A 16862-nucleotide genomic window follows, 5' to 3' on the forward strand; every position below is an offset into this window, starting at 1 on the left:
ACTCTTGTTATGGAGGAAGTCACTAAGCTGATTAGCAGCTGCTTTCTCCAGGATTTTAGAGAGGAGGGGAGGTCAGCTATCAGTCCATAGTTGGCTAGAACCTCAGGGTATCCACAGCTTCCCTGACCAGGACTTGAACCCTAGGCTGTGGCAGTGAGAGCACCAATCCTAGCCACTAGACCATCAGGGATCACACTGACCAGAGTTTGTCCTTGCAGGAGTCAGTGACTTAATAGAGTCTAACAAAGGGTTGAACGTGAATGAGACAGTCACCCTTCAACATGGGGCCATGGCAGAGTGAACCAAGAACACTACAATGGGGGTGAGACTGGAGCCATGATGGATTCACAGTTTATCACCTCCACCATCATGTGGACCACCGTATCACCTCTTCCTCAACCTCTAAATATCTCATTCCCTGACCGGGAATTGAACCCAGGCCGCGGCGATGAAAGCGCCGAATCCTAGCCACTAGACCATCAGGGACCACACTGAGCTCTCCAACAACAGAGACTATACACAATGACTCAAGAACACAGGACTCTGTTGTCTCAGTTTGAGATACAGAGGGTCCACCAAGACCACCAGACACCTCAGCCCCCTAAAGACAGTCCACCCCCAGGATCCTGCCCCCCTCTGCTCCAACTCAGCCCTCCATTCATAACTGACTTTGTCTCAGTCTCTTCACAATGCCAGTCACTGAAACACTGACAATGTGATGGGGGCATTTTCTTCAAGGCTGACAACTGCTACTTCCTACAGTCGTCTCTACTGTGTACTTGTACTACCAGTTGTTATGAGCAACTGTGGATTTCTAAATATTAACACTGTCACAGTTTAACTGCATCAGTTAAACAGCCTTCATCTTATCAGCTAAATTGATCCTTAAATGTGACAACAGTTGATAACAAACTACCAGAAGAGAAACCAGTCTGTTGCATATCAAAGTATTTGTAGCAGGGTCAGTGTGACTGTGAGCCTTCATAGCAGGCATGAAGGAGCTGGTTTTATCTTTGCTGGGGAAATCCCACACAAAGCTGCTCTCAGGTCCAAATGTGTGTGTCCTCACTCCTCCGTCCTCCTGCTGCCCTCAGAATACAGACACAATTCAACCTGGCAAGTTTGGAGCATAGAAGTGCTCCTGAAGAGATGTGTGTCAGCCCACAGCTGGCTGTTCTTACCTGGAACCTCAAGATGAAACTGCTTCCACAGATTGGAAATGAATCTGATGTTGACTTTTGGACAAATCACCTGTTCATCAGTTCATCATCACTTCCATCCATTTCTACTGCTTATCTTGTTATAGAAAGGAGTCTATCTGCTGTGTGACTGAGGCAGTTACTGTGAGCTGCTGCATGTCTCAGTGTGTGTGTGTGTGTGGGGGGGGGCTGTGTGTGACTGGTCGGCTGCCAAGGATTATTGATGAGATCAATCATGATCAGCTCAGAGATCACGGCACAGAAGAAGGAGACTTTTTGATTTTTGGGGGTTCAGTTTCTAAGTCAGACACATCATCACAATTTGAAGTTTTCCTCCAGTAAAAAACAAAACAACACAAAACCATGATTTGACTTTTGATGTCTACATTTTTTGGAAATTGTGAGTCCAACAAGCAGGAGGCCGTTTGAGCTTGGAAACTGTGAAGCATCACCAGTAACTGCTGGTTAATTTACAGTTGTTTCCTCCAAAAAGTTTAAAATGAACTCAATGCTGAATCCCTCGTCGTCATCACTGAGCTGCAGAATTGGTCCATGCAGGAGGCTGAGCAGGTCTTCCTCTCTGGTCCAGTGTCTCAGCACAGGTCAGAGTAGAGAATTAAAACATGAGCACAAATCTTTATCAGCTATTTACTGATATCAGTGACTACCTTCAAGTAAGAGTGTTAGTGAATGGACCCTTTTTAAAGTTTATGTTATAATGTTTGAAAAATGATGCTCACAAAAACACAATAAAAGTGTTTGTGGTAAAATGATTCCAGTAGATTTTATTGCCATTTTAATAGTTCAAGCGTATTTTGATGACATTGTTTGATGTCATGACTCTCAGTTACTTTAGCAGGACCATCGGGACATGAAATCTTCCTCATCATCCCATATCGACCCTCAACCCCTCACACAGAACCAGGAGCCCTCAACTGAAGGAACCTTTAAAACTGAGAAGTTGGACAGAAAGCAGTATTTTGGTGGAATGAACCTTTAAAACTATAAATTAGAAAGTATTTTGGTGGAATGAACCTTTAAAACTATAAATTAGAAAGTATTTTGGTGGAACGAACCTTTAAAACTATAAATCAGAAAGTATTTTGGTGGAATGAACCTTTAAAACTATAAATTAGAAAGTATTTTGGTGGAACGAACCTTTAAAACTATAAATTAGAAAGTATTTTGGTGGAACGAACCTTTAAAACTATAAATTAGAAGGTATTTTGGTGGAACAAACCTTTAAAACTATAAATTAGAAAGTATTTTGGTGGAATGAACCTTAAAAACTATAAATTAGAAAGTATTTTGGTGGAATGAACCTTTAAAACTATAAATTTGAAAGTATTTTGGTGGAACGAACCTTTAAAACTATAAATTTGAAAGTATTTTGGTGGAACGAACCTTTAAAACTATAAATTAGAAGGTATTTTGGTGGAATGAACCTTTAAAACTATAAATTAGAAAGTATTTTGGTGGGATTGGAATAAACCTTTTATACAGTAGTTAGAAACTAAAGGACAGGAAGTAGTATTTTGGTGGAATAAACCTTTAATACTATCGTTAGAAAGGAGTCATTTGCTATCATCTAATTTGATAGGTGGCGCTGTCACCAAAAAACTAAAGTCCAGGACTGCATTTTATCATCCAATTCAGTAGGTGGTGCTGTGGGGTCCTGGAACTGCAGCTCTCTGGTGCTGCAGGATCTCCTCTTGAAAAGCCTCACACTTCAGAGTCGTTCCAGAATCTAGGAGCAGAAACCAAAGTCTCCTACGACGAGGATGGGATTGGAACCCACGCCTGCAGAACACAATGGATCAGCAGTCCATCACCTTAACCACTCGGCCACCTCGTCTCCTGACCACCCTGATGTGCTGCTTTCTCTGAGCCTTTGAAACAGCTGAACTCTTTGGAGCCCATTTGTCAGAAATGGACCCAGCAGGAGCCACTGAACACAACACTGACATCATCAGGCTTCTTCCCAGCAGCTTGGTGCTCCAGAAGGAAGAATCCAGACCATTGCTACATCATCAGAGTGAACACCAGCTGATGTTGACCAGTTTAACAAGCCTTTGACTGCTAAATGGCAAGGCAAGGCAAGGCAATTTTATTTGTAGAGCCCGTTATCACCAACAGTTTGTCTCAAAGGGCTTCACATGGCATCATAACAACATCCTCTGCCCTTTGACCCTCACATCGACTGAGGAAAAACTCCATAGAAAACCCTTTTAACAGGGAAAAATCTGAGAAACCTCAGGGTGAGCTACAGAGGAGGATCCCTCACCCAGGACGGACAGACGTGCAGTAGATGTTGTTACAGACAAGAAAACAGTTTACAATACAAAATGTGGGAAACACGGAAATGTTAATAACAGCTGAAGAAGGAAGCTTCTGGTAGGGGAGGCAGGGAGAGCAAGCCAGCTTGATGGGGGACTGGATGGCAGACTGGTTCATGGAAGGGGAGCACAGGCCAGTGTAACAGTAGGGAATAAGAGGGGGGGGCGATGCAGGCGGCGGTTGGGGCTCTGGTGGATCTGTGGAAACACAGAGAGACTGCGAGACACCAAGGCCAAACTACAAAGTGCAACAAGTAGTGGTCGTGACGGTTCCAAAAATGTGCAGGGAGGAGAGGAGGAGAGAGGGGGAGAGGAGAGGAGAGGAGAGGAGAGGAGGGAAGGGCTCCATGTAACCTGATGTGTCCCCCAGCAGTCTAAGCCTGTAGCAGCATAGCTATCAATGGTTCAGAGCTACCTGAACCAGTCCTAACTGAAGGCTCTGTCATAGAGGAAGGTCTTAAGCCTGGACTTAAACGTAGTTAAAGTGTCTGCCTCTCTGACCCATGGAGAGAGCTGGTTCCACAGTAGAGGAGCCCGGTAACTAAAGGCTCTACCTCCCAGTCTGTTTTTATTGATACTGGGAATCACTAAAAGACCTGCATTCTGGGAGCGAAGTGCTCTGGTGGGACAGTAGGGACTAATGAGCTCTTTCAAATAGGATGGAGCTTTATCATTGAGAGCCTTATAAGTTAGCAGAAGGACTTTGAAGTCGATTCTAGATCCTACAGGAAGCCAGTGGAGAGAAGCTAAAGTGGGAGAGATGTGTTCTCTCTTCTTAACTCCCGTCAAAACCCTCGCTGCAGCGTTCTAGACCAGCTGGAGACTCTTTAGGGAGTATTTAGGACATCCTGACAGGAGAGAGTTGCAGTAGTCCAGCCGAGAAGTGATAAATGCATGCACCAGTTTTTCAGCATCACTCTGGGAAAGGATGTTCCTAATCTTAGCGATACTTCGCAGATGGAAGAAGGCAGTCCTAGTCACATGCTTTATGTGGGAGCTGAAGGAAAGGTCATGGTCAAAAATGACTCCAAGGTTCCTTGCAGTTGTACTCGAAGTTAGGGTGATGCCATCTAGAGTAGAGATCCGATTCAAGAGTGTGTCCCTGTGGTGTTTAGGTCCAAAAATGATTACCTCAGTTTTATCTGAATTGAGCATTAAGAAGTTAGAAGACATCCAGGATTTAATATCTTTCAGGCAGTCTTGCAGATGAGTAAGCTGGCTTGTGTCGTCTGGCTCCATCGACAAGTAAAGTTGTGTGTCATCTGCATAACAGTGGAAGTTGATCGAGTACTTCCAGATTATGTCACCTAATGGGAGCATGTAAAGAGTGAAGAGAATCGGTCCTAAAACTGAACCCTGTGGTACACCATATGTAACTCTGCTATACTCCGAATGGTCATTATTAACATTAACAAACTGAAACCTGTCAGATAAGTAGGACTTAAACCATTTTAGGGCAGTTCCTTTAATCCCAATGTCATGGTCTAGTCTCTGTAGCAGGATGCTGTGGTCGATGGTGTCAAATGCAGCACTGAGGTCCAAAAGGACAAGCACAGAGACAAGACCTCTGTCTGAAGCTATAAGAAGATCATTAGAGACTCTGACCAGTGCTGTTTCAGTGCTATGGTGTTCCCTGAATCCAGACTGGAAGGCTTCAAAGAGCTCGTTGCTGTGCAAATGTTCATGTAGCTGCTCCAGGACAACCTTCTCAAGGATCTTGGAGATGTAGGGGAGGTTGGATATTGGCCTATAGTTGGCTAATACATCTGGGTCAAGAGAAGGTTTTTTAAGTAAAGGGTTGATGACAGCCACCTTAAAGGCCTGTGGCTCATAACCTGTGACTAAGGAAAGATTAATTTGGTTCAATACAGAAGTGTTGACTAGAGGGAAGGCATCCTTAAGGAGGCTTGTTGGGATGGGATCCAGCAGACAAGTGGCTGACTTGGAGGAACCGACTGCAGAAGTTAATTCTGACAGGTCGATGGGGGAGAAGCTGTCCAAGTATGCACCAAGTCTGGGAGGTGCTTCTATGGGGACTGTAGTCTGTCCTCCATTACTGGCAATCTTCGTTCTAATATTCACAATCTTTTCAGTAAAGAAAGAAAGGAAGTCGTTACTGCTGAGAGTTGGGGGGATGCATGGCTCAACAGCACTATGGTTCTTGGTGAGCCTGCCCACGGTGCTGAAGAGGAACCTGGGGTTGTTCTAATTCTTTTCTATCAGGGACGAGTAGTAAGCGCTTCTGGCATTATGGAGTTCTTTTTTATATTTTAATAAACTCTCCTTCCAGGCTTGGTGGACTTCCTCGTGCTGGCTGGAATGTGTCTTCCTTTCCAGTTGTCTGGTCTTCTGTTTTACGGCACTCAGCTCTGGGCTGTACCAGGGAACTATTCTTTTCTGGTTGATAACCTTCTTCTTCAGGGGAGCTACGGCATCAAGTGTCCCAAGGAGTGCTGCTGCAGTGCTGTCCACAAGATAGTCTACCTGCGAGGGGGTGAAATCAGCATAACTGCCCAATATATCACTCCAAGGTGTGGCAGCAAGCTCTGCTGGAATAAGCTCCTTAAATCTAGAAACAGCAGTGTCAGATAGACATCTACTGAAGCGGGACTTTTTCCCAGGTAGGATATTATTTGTTAAAGTAAATTCAAATGTAATTAAGGAGTGATCAGACAAGACGGGGTTCTGAGGAAGAACTATGATGCGGTCAGCTTCTATTCCATAAGTGAGTACTAAATCAAGGATGTGATTAAAAGTGTGAGTGGGTTTGTTTACCCTCTGACAGAAGCCAACAGAATCAAGAAGCGACTTAAACGCAGTGGCCAGAGAATCATCATTGACGTCCACATGGATGTTAAAGTCACCCACTATGATGACTTTGTCTGAGTTCAATGCCAAGTTAGACAGAAAGTCAGGGAATTCTTCTAAGAACTCAGAATAAGATGTCTGTGTAGGTTCTCATTCATCCAGGTCATCGTAGATCGAAGCGAAGTAAAATCTGGTCAACTTTTCAAGATAAACTTACGTCCAGTTGACCAGATTTTACTTCGCTTCGAACTCAGAATAAGGTGCAGGAGGACGGTACACCACAGCAAGTAAGAGTGGTTTCTCTGCTTTCCAGTCAGGGTGGGAAAAGCTGACAATAAGGCTCTCAAATGAGTTATAGGAACTGTTAGGTCGAGGGTGAAGCACCAAATTTGACTGATAGATTGCAGCTACTCCTCCTCCTCTGCCAGTGGTGCGAGGGACATGGTAGTTAATGTAACCAGGAGGGGAAGATTCATTTAAACTAACACACTCATCTTGCTGCACCCAGGTTTCAGTGAGTGCTAATACACCAATCTGATAATTAGTAATTAAATCGTTCACAAGGAGAGACTTGGATGCAAGAGATCGAATATTAAGCAAACCACATTTAATAGTTTTACTGGGTTGGTTTGCTGGAGCAGTGGTTTTAATTTTAACTAAGTTGCTATAAGTTACTCCTCCAGATTTGGGTGCAGGCTTATACAGCCTCGGGGCAGACACAGTTTCTATAGGCTGGGTGGGTGACAACACGAAGGAACCAGCAGAGGGGCGTGTTAAACTGCAGCTCTGCCTGCTGGTCTGAACCAGGGACCTTTAGATCTTCAGTCTAAGGCTCTCCCAACTGAGCTGGTTCAGTTCTGAGGGAGGGCCCTGCTTCTCTCATTTATAATCTCTTCCACTCTCACTGGACCTTAGAGAGGATTGGAGCTTCTGAAGTCCTGACACATTGAACAGTTCTCCAGGACCATTTTTGATGAAGGTCTGGATCACACCAGCCTTTTTTGTTTGTCTTCTTGCACCACCGTGCCGCCCCTACTAGTCGTCTACATATCAGTGTTCTCAGTATTGCACGAACATTCACATCAGTATTGTGCTAATATTTTATTTCCTGGCTCTTCAGTCCTCCTATTATGAAGTTGATTGCTTCAGCGACCAGGAGACGTTATCATTGGCAGCTAGTTTACTATTATTGCTGCTGCTGCTGTTGTTGGTTGTGTGTCTGTCTTCCATCCCCCTGTCCCTCTGTCTTTCTCTCTGCTTGTCTTTCACCCTCATCTTGTTCCCATCTTTTTGTCATTCTCTCCCTCCTTTCTCTCTGTCTTTTGTCTTTCCTTCTCTATATTTGTCTTCTGCTGTCTGTCCTGTCCTGCTCTCTTTCAACAACCAACCAGTCAAAGCAGACGTCCGGTTAAAAAAATATGATAAAAGAACTCTTGGTTTGATTTGGCTTGAGACATGAAGAAGATAGGATTGTTTTCCTTTCATTTTAGAAGCTTTTCCAGATTCATGAAAAGATCATCAATCAGTGCAGTATTTCAGACAGACTTCTGGTCCGTGAGGACGAGGAATCCAGTACAGATCCACAGAACTCCAACTGCCATCTTTGATGGTTCCTTTACATCTGTAGGGTGGAGAGATCCTCCTGAGTCTGGCTTGGAATGTTTGTCTGTGGATGTGTTGGCCCTGTGATGGACTGGTGACCTGTCCAGGGTGAACACGGCCTGTCGCCCAAAAGCTGATGGGATAGGCTCCACCCCCTCATGACCCTGAACAGGATCAGCAGAAGACAATGGACAGAAGTCCTGACACATTGAACAGTTCTCCAGGACCATTTTTGATGAAGGTCTGGATCACACCAGCCTTTTTCGTTTGTCTTCTTCCAGTGTCCTCAACATTGTGTGAGCCAATAATTCCACATCTGTACCAGACACACCTCTGGTTGGTGGGTTGATGGATCTTTCTGTTCTAACAGTGTCTTTTATCTTGCTTTTATCTTTTCTATCTTTTCTTTGTATCTGCATTCTGTGGTGCACGGTGGCTCTGTAAGAGCGCTCTAACTATTGTCACTGTACCCCCCCCCCTACAACGAAAATAAAAGATTCTGATTCCGATTCTGACACACACACACACACACACACGTGTATCAACATGATGTTCCGAATGTTTCACTGTCTGTGGTTGTCCAGCTCTCCTTGCCTCTTCACTGTCATTGTCAGAACTCTGAGCAGTCTTCCTCTCTAGGTGATGTCTCTGAGTGATGATGATTGCTGTCTGTTCAACCAGCTTCATTTGTTGATATCTGAGAAGGACTGAAGACAGCAAAGTGTGCTGATTGGCCAACAACCCCTCACAGGTCAAAGGTCACTGCTCTGAGGCGGACCAGTTTACTGTAACAGTGGTGGCACCATCCACTGCTGGCGCTCTCTTCAGTGCTTCTTGTTTTTGCCCTTTGTGTGTGAGCTCCTAGAGCAGCTGGTCCGGCTCCTCCCCCTTTTGTTTTCTATTCCTCTAATTTATTTTTTGATTTTCTATTTTTGTAATTCATCATCGATCTCGGCTCACGGTCGCTACACTCTTGACCTCCTGTGAGCCTTGAAGAGAGAGAAGCCACCTTTGTGTCGGAGAAGAGCAGCTTAGTCCAGGCAGCCAGCAGCCTGAGACCAGAGGGTAGCCAATCAACGCGCTTCCCTTCTTCATCGAGCGAATCTCAGCGGGAGCCACGGTCGACGAGGTGGAGGCTTTGGAGGCCGTCCTCCCACCAGTTCGTTGGAGAGGCGTCGTACATCGATGGGAGAATCCAGCTGAGAACGTAAGCCGGTTACGTTGGTTTTCACCGATTCAGGCCTGGACTCCTGTCTCGCTGCCAAACTCCGCCTGACTCCGTAGAGCTGGTCAGCCTCCACTCAGTCCTCTTCATTTGGTTGGAGGTCACTATCGTTCATCCTACACACCTTTCCACCTGCCTCTTGGCCGTCTACTTGAAGCTCAGATAAATCCAGGCTAATTCATACCTGCTACTCAATATGGGCCTTAATTACTCTGCTGGAATTATCACTCTGTCTTAAGGGTTTTCTTAATTGTATTAAATCCTCTTTAATTTCCAAGAAGTCTTCCAACTCATTCATTCATGCAAGCCACTGATCCACAAGACCTCATTGATGAGCTTCAACCTGAGACTGATTGTTTCTCGTTGGACGAGACACCCATTCAATGAGACTCATTGTCAGTCCATTGAAATCTACTGGTGTTCCTGGTGAGTTGATTTAACAACATGAGCTGACAGAACCTACGTTCAGGTAGGAACCACCACATCCAGGGGTCTGGACCTTTGAGCAGGCAGAGCCATCAAAGTAGCAGACTAAGCTAGCAGACGTTAGCATTGAGAAGAAACTGATACCTGAGCCTACTTTTGGGTCTGGTCAGGTGATGACACAATAATATGACATCATTGTCAGACTGACGCCTGCTCAACACTGACCAAACGCCGCCCTATTGCATTGTGGGAAATTTCTGCTTGGCTCGCGTCCATCAAAACACACAAAGAAATTTCTCCAGAATCAGGACTGACAGTGGATACAATTGATTCCACACTGGTTTTTCATTCTGAGTCGGGTGCAGGTGTGGAATTTCAGACACAGTCTGTGTTTGTGTTGTTCATTCAGTGATTTTTCTTACAATTCCCAATCAAAGCCCCACATTGCTAATGAACTCAAAATTATGCTAACAGTAATGTAGTGATAGTTGCTAATAAACTAAGTGATGCTGACAGTAATGTAGTAAGAGTTGCTTCGAACCTCAAAGTAATGCGACAGTGATTTCAGAAGAATTGCTAATGATCTCAAAATGATGCGACAGTGATGTCGTAAGAATTGCTAATAAACTCAAAACGATGCAAACAGTAATGTAGTGATAGTTGCTAATAAACTCAGTGATGCTTACAGTAATGTAGTAAGAGTTGCTAAAAACCACAAAATAATGCGACTGTGATGTCGGAAGAATTGCTCATGATCTCAAAATGATGCGACGGTAATCTAGTAAGAATTGCTAATGAACTCAAAATGATGCTAACAGTAATGTAGTGAAAGTTTCGAATAACCTCAAAGTGATGCTGACAGTCATGTGGTTAGAGTTTCGAGTAACCTAAAAATGATGCGGACAGTAATGTATTAAGAGTTGCTAATAACCTCAAAATAATGCGACAGTGATTTCAGAAGAATTTCTAATGAACTCAAAATGATGCTAACAGTAACGTAGTGATAGTTGCTAATAAACTCAGTGATACTTACAATAATGTAGGAAGAGTTTCAAACTCCCTCAAAATGATGCTGACAGTCATAAAGTAAGAGTTGCTACTAAACTCAAAATAATGCGACAGTGATGTCGGAAGAGTTGCTAATGAACTCAAAATGATGCTACAGTGATGTAGGAAGAGATGCTAAAAAACTAAAAATGATGCTGACGGTAATGTAGGAAGAGTTAAAACTAACGTTAAAATGATGCTACACTGATGTCATAAGAATTGCTAATAAACTCAAAATGATGCTAACAGTAATGTAGTAAGTGTTTCGAACTACCTCAAAGTGATGCTGACAGTCATGTAGTAAGAGTTGCTACGAACCTCAAAATAATGCGACAGTGATGTTGGAAGAATTGCTAATGGTCTCAAAATGATGTGACAGTGATGTAGCAAGAATTGCTAATGAACTCAAAATGATGCTAACTGTAATGGAATGAAAGTTTCGAATGGCCTCAAAGTGATGCTGACAGTCATATAGTAAGAGTTGCTACAAAACTCAAAATAATGCGACAGCGATGTCGGAAGAATTGCGAATGAACTCAAAATGATGCTGACGGAAATCTAGTAAGAGCTGCTAATGATCTCAAAATGATGCTAGAGTGATGTTGTAAGAATTGCTAATGATATCAAAATGATGTGACGGTCATGTAGTAAGAATTGCTAATGAACTCAAAATGATGCTAACAGTAATGTAGCGATAGTTGCTAATAAACTCAGTGATGCTTACAGTAATGTCGTAAGTGTTTCGAACTACCTCAAAGTGATGCTGACAGTCATGTAGTAAGAGTTGCTACGAACCTCAAAATAATGCGACAGTGATGTCGTAAGAATTGCTAATGATCTCAAAATGATGCGACAGTGATGTAGTAAGAATTGCTAATGATATCAACATGATGTGACAGTGATGTAGTAAGAATTGCTAATGATCTCAAAATGATGCTAACTGTAATGTAGTGAAAGTTTCGAATAACCTCAAAGTGATGCTGACAGTCATGCAGTAAGAGTTGCTACGAACCTCAAAATAATGCGACAGTGATGTCAGAAGAATTGCCAATGATCTCAAAATGATGCGACAGTGATGTAGTAAGAATTGCTAATGATATCAACATGATGTGACAGTGATGTAGTAAGAATTGCTAATGATCTCAAAATGATGCTACAGTGATGCCGGAAGAATTGTTAATGAATTCAAGAATGATGCTGACAGTAATGTAGTGATAGTTCCTAATAAACTCAAAGTGATGCTGACAGTAATTTATTAAGAGTTGCTAAAAACCTTAAAATAATGACACAGTAATGTAGTAAGAGTTGCTATGAAACTAAAAATAATGCGACAGTGATGTCAGAAGAATTGCTAATGATCTCAAAATGATGCGACAGTGATGTCGTAAGAATTGCGAATGAACTCAAAATGATGCTAACAGTAATCTAGTGAGAGCTGCTAATAACCTCAAAATGATTCTGACAGTAATGTAGTAAGAGCTGCTAATAACGTCAAAATAATGCTACAGTGATGTTGTAAGAATTGCGAATAAACTCAAAATGATGCTAACAGTGATGTAGTGATAGTTGTTAATAAACTCAGTGAAGCTTAAAGTAATGTAGTAAGTGTTTTTAACAACCTCAAAGTGATTCTCACAGTCATGTAGTAAGAGTTAAAAACGAACCTTAAAATAATGCTAACAGTAAGTTAGTAAGAGCTGCTAATAACCTCAAAATAATGCGACAGTAATGTAGGAAGAATTGTTCATGAAATCAAAAATGATGCTAACATTAATGTAGTGATAGTTGCTTATAAACTAAAAGTGATGCTTAAAGTAATGTAGTAAGTGTTTCGAACAACCTCAAAGTGATGCTGACAGTCAGTTAGAAAGAGTTGCTTAAAATAATGCAACAGTAATGTAGTAAGAGTTGCTAACAACCTCAAAATAATGCGACAGTGATGTCAGAAGAATTGGTAATAACCTCAAAATGATGCTGAAAGTGATGTCGTCAGAATTGCTCATGAACTCAAGATGATGCTAACAGTAATGTAGTGATAGTTGCTAATAAACTCACTGGTGCTTAAAGTAATGTAGTCAGTGTTTTTAACAACCTCAAAGTGATGCTGACAGTAATGTAGTAAGAGTTGCTACGAACCTTAAAATAATGCAACAGTAATGTAGTAAGAGTTGCTACGAAACTCAAAATAATGCGACAGTGATGTCAGAAGAATTGCTAATGATCTCAAAATGATGCGACAGTGATGTCGTAAGAATTGCGAATGAACTCAAAATGATGCCAACAGTAATGTAGTGAAAGTTTCGAATAACCTCAAAGTGATGCTGACAGTCATGTGGTTCGAGCTGCGAGTAACCTAAAAATGATGATGACAGTGATGTCGTAAGAATTGCTATTGAACTCAAAACGATGCTAACAGTCACGTGGTGATAGATGCTAATAACCTCAGTGATGCTGACAGTCATGTAGTAATAGTTGCTAATGGTCTCAAAATGATGCGACAGTGATGTAGCAAGAATTGCTAATGAACTCAAAATGATGCTAACTGTAATGGAATGAAAGTTTCGAATGGCCTCAAAGTGATGCTGACAGTCATATAGTAAGAGTTGCTACAAAACTCAAAATCATGCGACAGCGATGTCGGAAGAATTGCGAATGAACTCAAAATGATGCTGACGGAAATCTAGTAAGAGCTGCTAATGATCTCAAAATGATGCTAGAGTGATGTTGTAAGAATTGCTAATGATATCAAAATGATGTGACGGTCATGTAGTAAGAATTGCTAATGAACTCAAAATGATGCTAACAGTAATGTAGCGATAGTTGCTAATAAACTCAGTGATGCTTACAGTAATGTCGTAAGTGTTTCGAACTACCTCAAAGTGATGCTGACAGTCATGTAGTAAGAGTTGCTACGAACCTCAAAATAATGCGACAGTGATGTCAGAAGAATTGCCAATGATCTCAAAATGATGCGACAGTGATGTAGTAAGAATTGCTAATGATATCAACATGATGTGACAGTGATGTAGTAAGAATTGCTAATGATCTCAAAATGATGCTAACTGTAATGTAGTGAAAGTTTCGAATAACCTCAAAGTGATGCTGACAGTCATGCAGTAAGAGTTGCTACGAACCTCAAAATAATGCGACAGTGATGTCAGAAGAATTGCCAATGATCTCAAAATGATGCGACAGTGATGTAGTAAGAATTGCTAATGATATCAACATGATGTGACAGTGATGTAGTAAGAATTGCTAATGATCTCAAAATGATGCTACAGTGATGCCGGAAGAATTGTTAATGAATTCAAGAATGATGCTGACAGTAATGTAGTGATAGTTCCTAATAAACTCAAAGTGATGCTGACAGTAATTTATTAAGAGTTGCTAAAAACCTTAAAATAATGACACAGTAATGTAGTAAGAGTTGCTATGAAACTAAAAATAATGCGACAGTGATGTAAGAAGAATTGCTAATGATCTCAAAATGATGCGACAGTGATGTCGTAAGAATTGAGAGTCCGGGTTTTCCAAGTTGATCTCCTCCCACGCATGAATTCTCTGGTATCATTCCACTTACTGCGAAGACGAGCCGTGGATGTATTGTCCTGAGCCCAGGGCTTGTCAGATACCATGACCCTCAACTAAATGTGGCAGAAACCCTGCCCTCTTCATTTAGGGCTGGAAGGTGTGAGAGATACTGGGAGCTCATCGAGGCTACGTCCTCCGCGGTCTCCTCAGGCTGGCCAGCACAAGAGGAGACCGCCAACTGGCCAGGACAGGCGGTCACCGTTGTTGTTGTTGCCGCCGTCGTCGGCCTTTCTTTCTTTCTTTCGTTTTTTCACACGATCACAGGGGAGAGCGCAGGCGCAGTCCCCCACTGTCAGAAATTATGCAGTTGAGATTCCCATATTTGGGGAATTCACCAGGGTATCCAAAGCCCGGGAAGCTCGGCCGATGCCGTTTTCAAGGCTCACCTTCTCGCTCGGTGAACCAGCGTGGCCTCGAACCGCATTAGAATTGCTAATGAACTCAAAATGATGCTAAAAGTAATGTTGTGAAAGTTTTGAATAACCTCAAAGTAATGCTGACAGTCATGTAGTAAGAGTTTCTATGAACTTCAAAATAATGCGACAATGATGTCGGAAGAATTGCTAATAATCTCAAAATAATGCGACAGTGATGTCGAAAGAATTGCTAATAAACTCAAAATGATGCTGACGGTAATTTTGGAAAAGTTGAAACTATCCTCAAATTGATAATACAGTGATGTCGTAAGAATTGCTAATAAACTCAAAATGATGCTAACAGTAATGTTGTGAAAGTTTTGAATAACCTCAAAGTAATGCTGACAGTCATGTAGTAAGAGTTTCTATGAACTTCAAAATAATGCGACAATGATGTCGGAAGAATTGCTAATAATCTCAAAATAATGCGACAGTGATGTCGAAAGAATTGCTAATAAACTCAAAATGATGCTGACGGTAATTTTGGAAAAGTTGAAACTATCCTCAAATTGATAATACAGTGATGTCGTAAGAATTGCTAATAAACTCAAAATGATGCGAACAGTAATGTAGTGATAGTTGCTAATAAACTCAGTGATGCTTACAGTAATGTAGTAAGTGTTTCAAACAACCTCAAAGTGATGCTGACAGTCATGTAGTAAGAGTTGCTACGAACCTCAAAATAATGCGACAGTGATGTCGTAAGAATTGCGAATAAACTCAAAATGATGCTAACAGTAATCTAGTGAGAGCTGCTAATAACCTCAAAATGATTCTGACAGTAATGTAGTAAGAGCTGCTAATAACGTCAAAATAATGCTACAGTGATGTTGTAAGAATTGCGAATAAACTCAAAATGATGCTAACAGTGATGTAGTGATAGTTGTTAATAAACTCAGTGAAGCTTAAAGTAATGTAGTAAGTGTTTTTAACAACCTCAAAGTGATTCTCACAGTCATGTAGTAAGAGTTAAAAACGAACCTTAAAATAATGCTAACAGTAAGTTAGTAAGAGCTGCTAATAACCTCAAAATAATGCGACAGTAATGTAGGAAGAATTGTTCATGAAATCAAAAATGATGCTAACATTAATGTAGTGATAGTTGCTAATAAACTAAAAGTGATGCTTAAAGTAATGTAGTAAGTGTTTCGAACAACCTCAAAGTGATGCTGACAGTCAGTTAGAAAGAGTTGCTTAAAATAATGCAACAGTAATGTAGTAAGAGTTGCTAACAACCTCAAAATAATGCGACAGTGATGTCAGAAGAATTGGTAATAACCTCAAAATGATGCTGAAAGTGATGTCGTCAGAATTGCTCATGAACTCAAGATGATGCTAACAGTAATGTAGTGATAGTTGCTAATAAACTCACTGGTGCTTAAAGTAATGTAGTCAGTGTTTTTAACAACCTCAAAGTGATGCTGACAGTAATGTAGTAAGAGTTGCTACGAACCTTAAAATAATGCAACAGTAATGTAGTAAGAGTTGCTACGAAACTCAAAATAATGCGACAGTGATGTCTAAAGAATTGCTAATGATCTCAAAATGATGCGACAGTGATGTCGTAAGAATTGCTAATGAACTCAAAATGATGCTAACAGTAATGTAGTGAAAGTTTCGAATAACCTCAAAGTGATGCTGACAGTCATGTGGTTAGAGCTGCGAGTAACCTAAAAATGATGATGACAGTGATGTCGTAAGAATTGCTATTGAACTCAAAACGATGCTAACAGTCACGTAGTGATAGATGCTAATAACCTCAGTGATGCTGACAGTAATGTAGTAATAGTTGCTAATAACCTCAAAATGATGCGACAGTGATGTCGTAAGAATTGCTAATGAACTCAAAATGATGCGACAGTGATGTCGTAAGAATTGCTAATGAACTCAAAATGATGCGACAGTGATGTCAGAAGAATTGCAAATGAACTCAAAATGATGCTGACGGTCATGAAGTGAGAGTTGCTATTATCCTCAAAATGATGCTACAGTGATGTAGGAAGAGTTGTTACAAACCTCAAAATAATGCGACAGTGATGTTCGAAGAATTTTAAATGAACTCAAAATAATGCTGACGGTAATCTAGTAAGAGTTGCTAAAAAACTCAAAATAATGCGAAAGTGATGTCGTAAGAATTGCTAATAAACTCAAAATAATACTGACATTATTGTAGTAATAGTTGCTACGAACCTCAAAATGATGCTACAGTGAG

General features: G+C 41.4%; 1 non-coding gene across 1 annotated transcript; it reads right to left on the reverse strand.

The window, feature by feature from the left end:
- Window positions 1-414: 414 nt before the first annotated feature.
- trnae-uuc (transfer RNA glutamic acid (anticodon UUC)) lies at window positions 415-486 on the reverse strand. The gene has a single exon. It is a non-coding gene; the product is annotated as a tRNA-Glu (tRNA).
- Window positions 487-16862: the final 16376 nt, after the last annotated feature.

This window comes from Aulostomus chinensis, chromosome 1 (genome assembly GCF_037954235.1).
Source record: "Aulostomus chinensis isolate RoL2024-O1b breed Wild chromosome 1, RoL_Achi_v1.0, whole genome shotgun sequence".
NCBI classification, from domain to species: domain Eukaryota; kingdom Metazoa; phylum Chordata; class Actinopteri; order Syngnathiformes; family Aulostomidae; genus Aulostomus; species Aulostomus chinensis.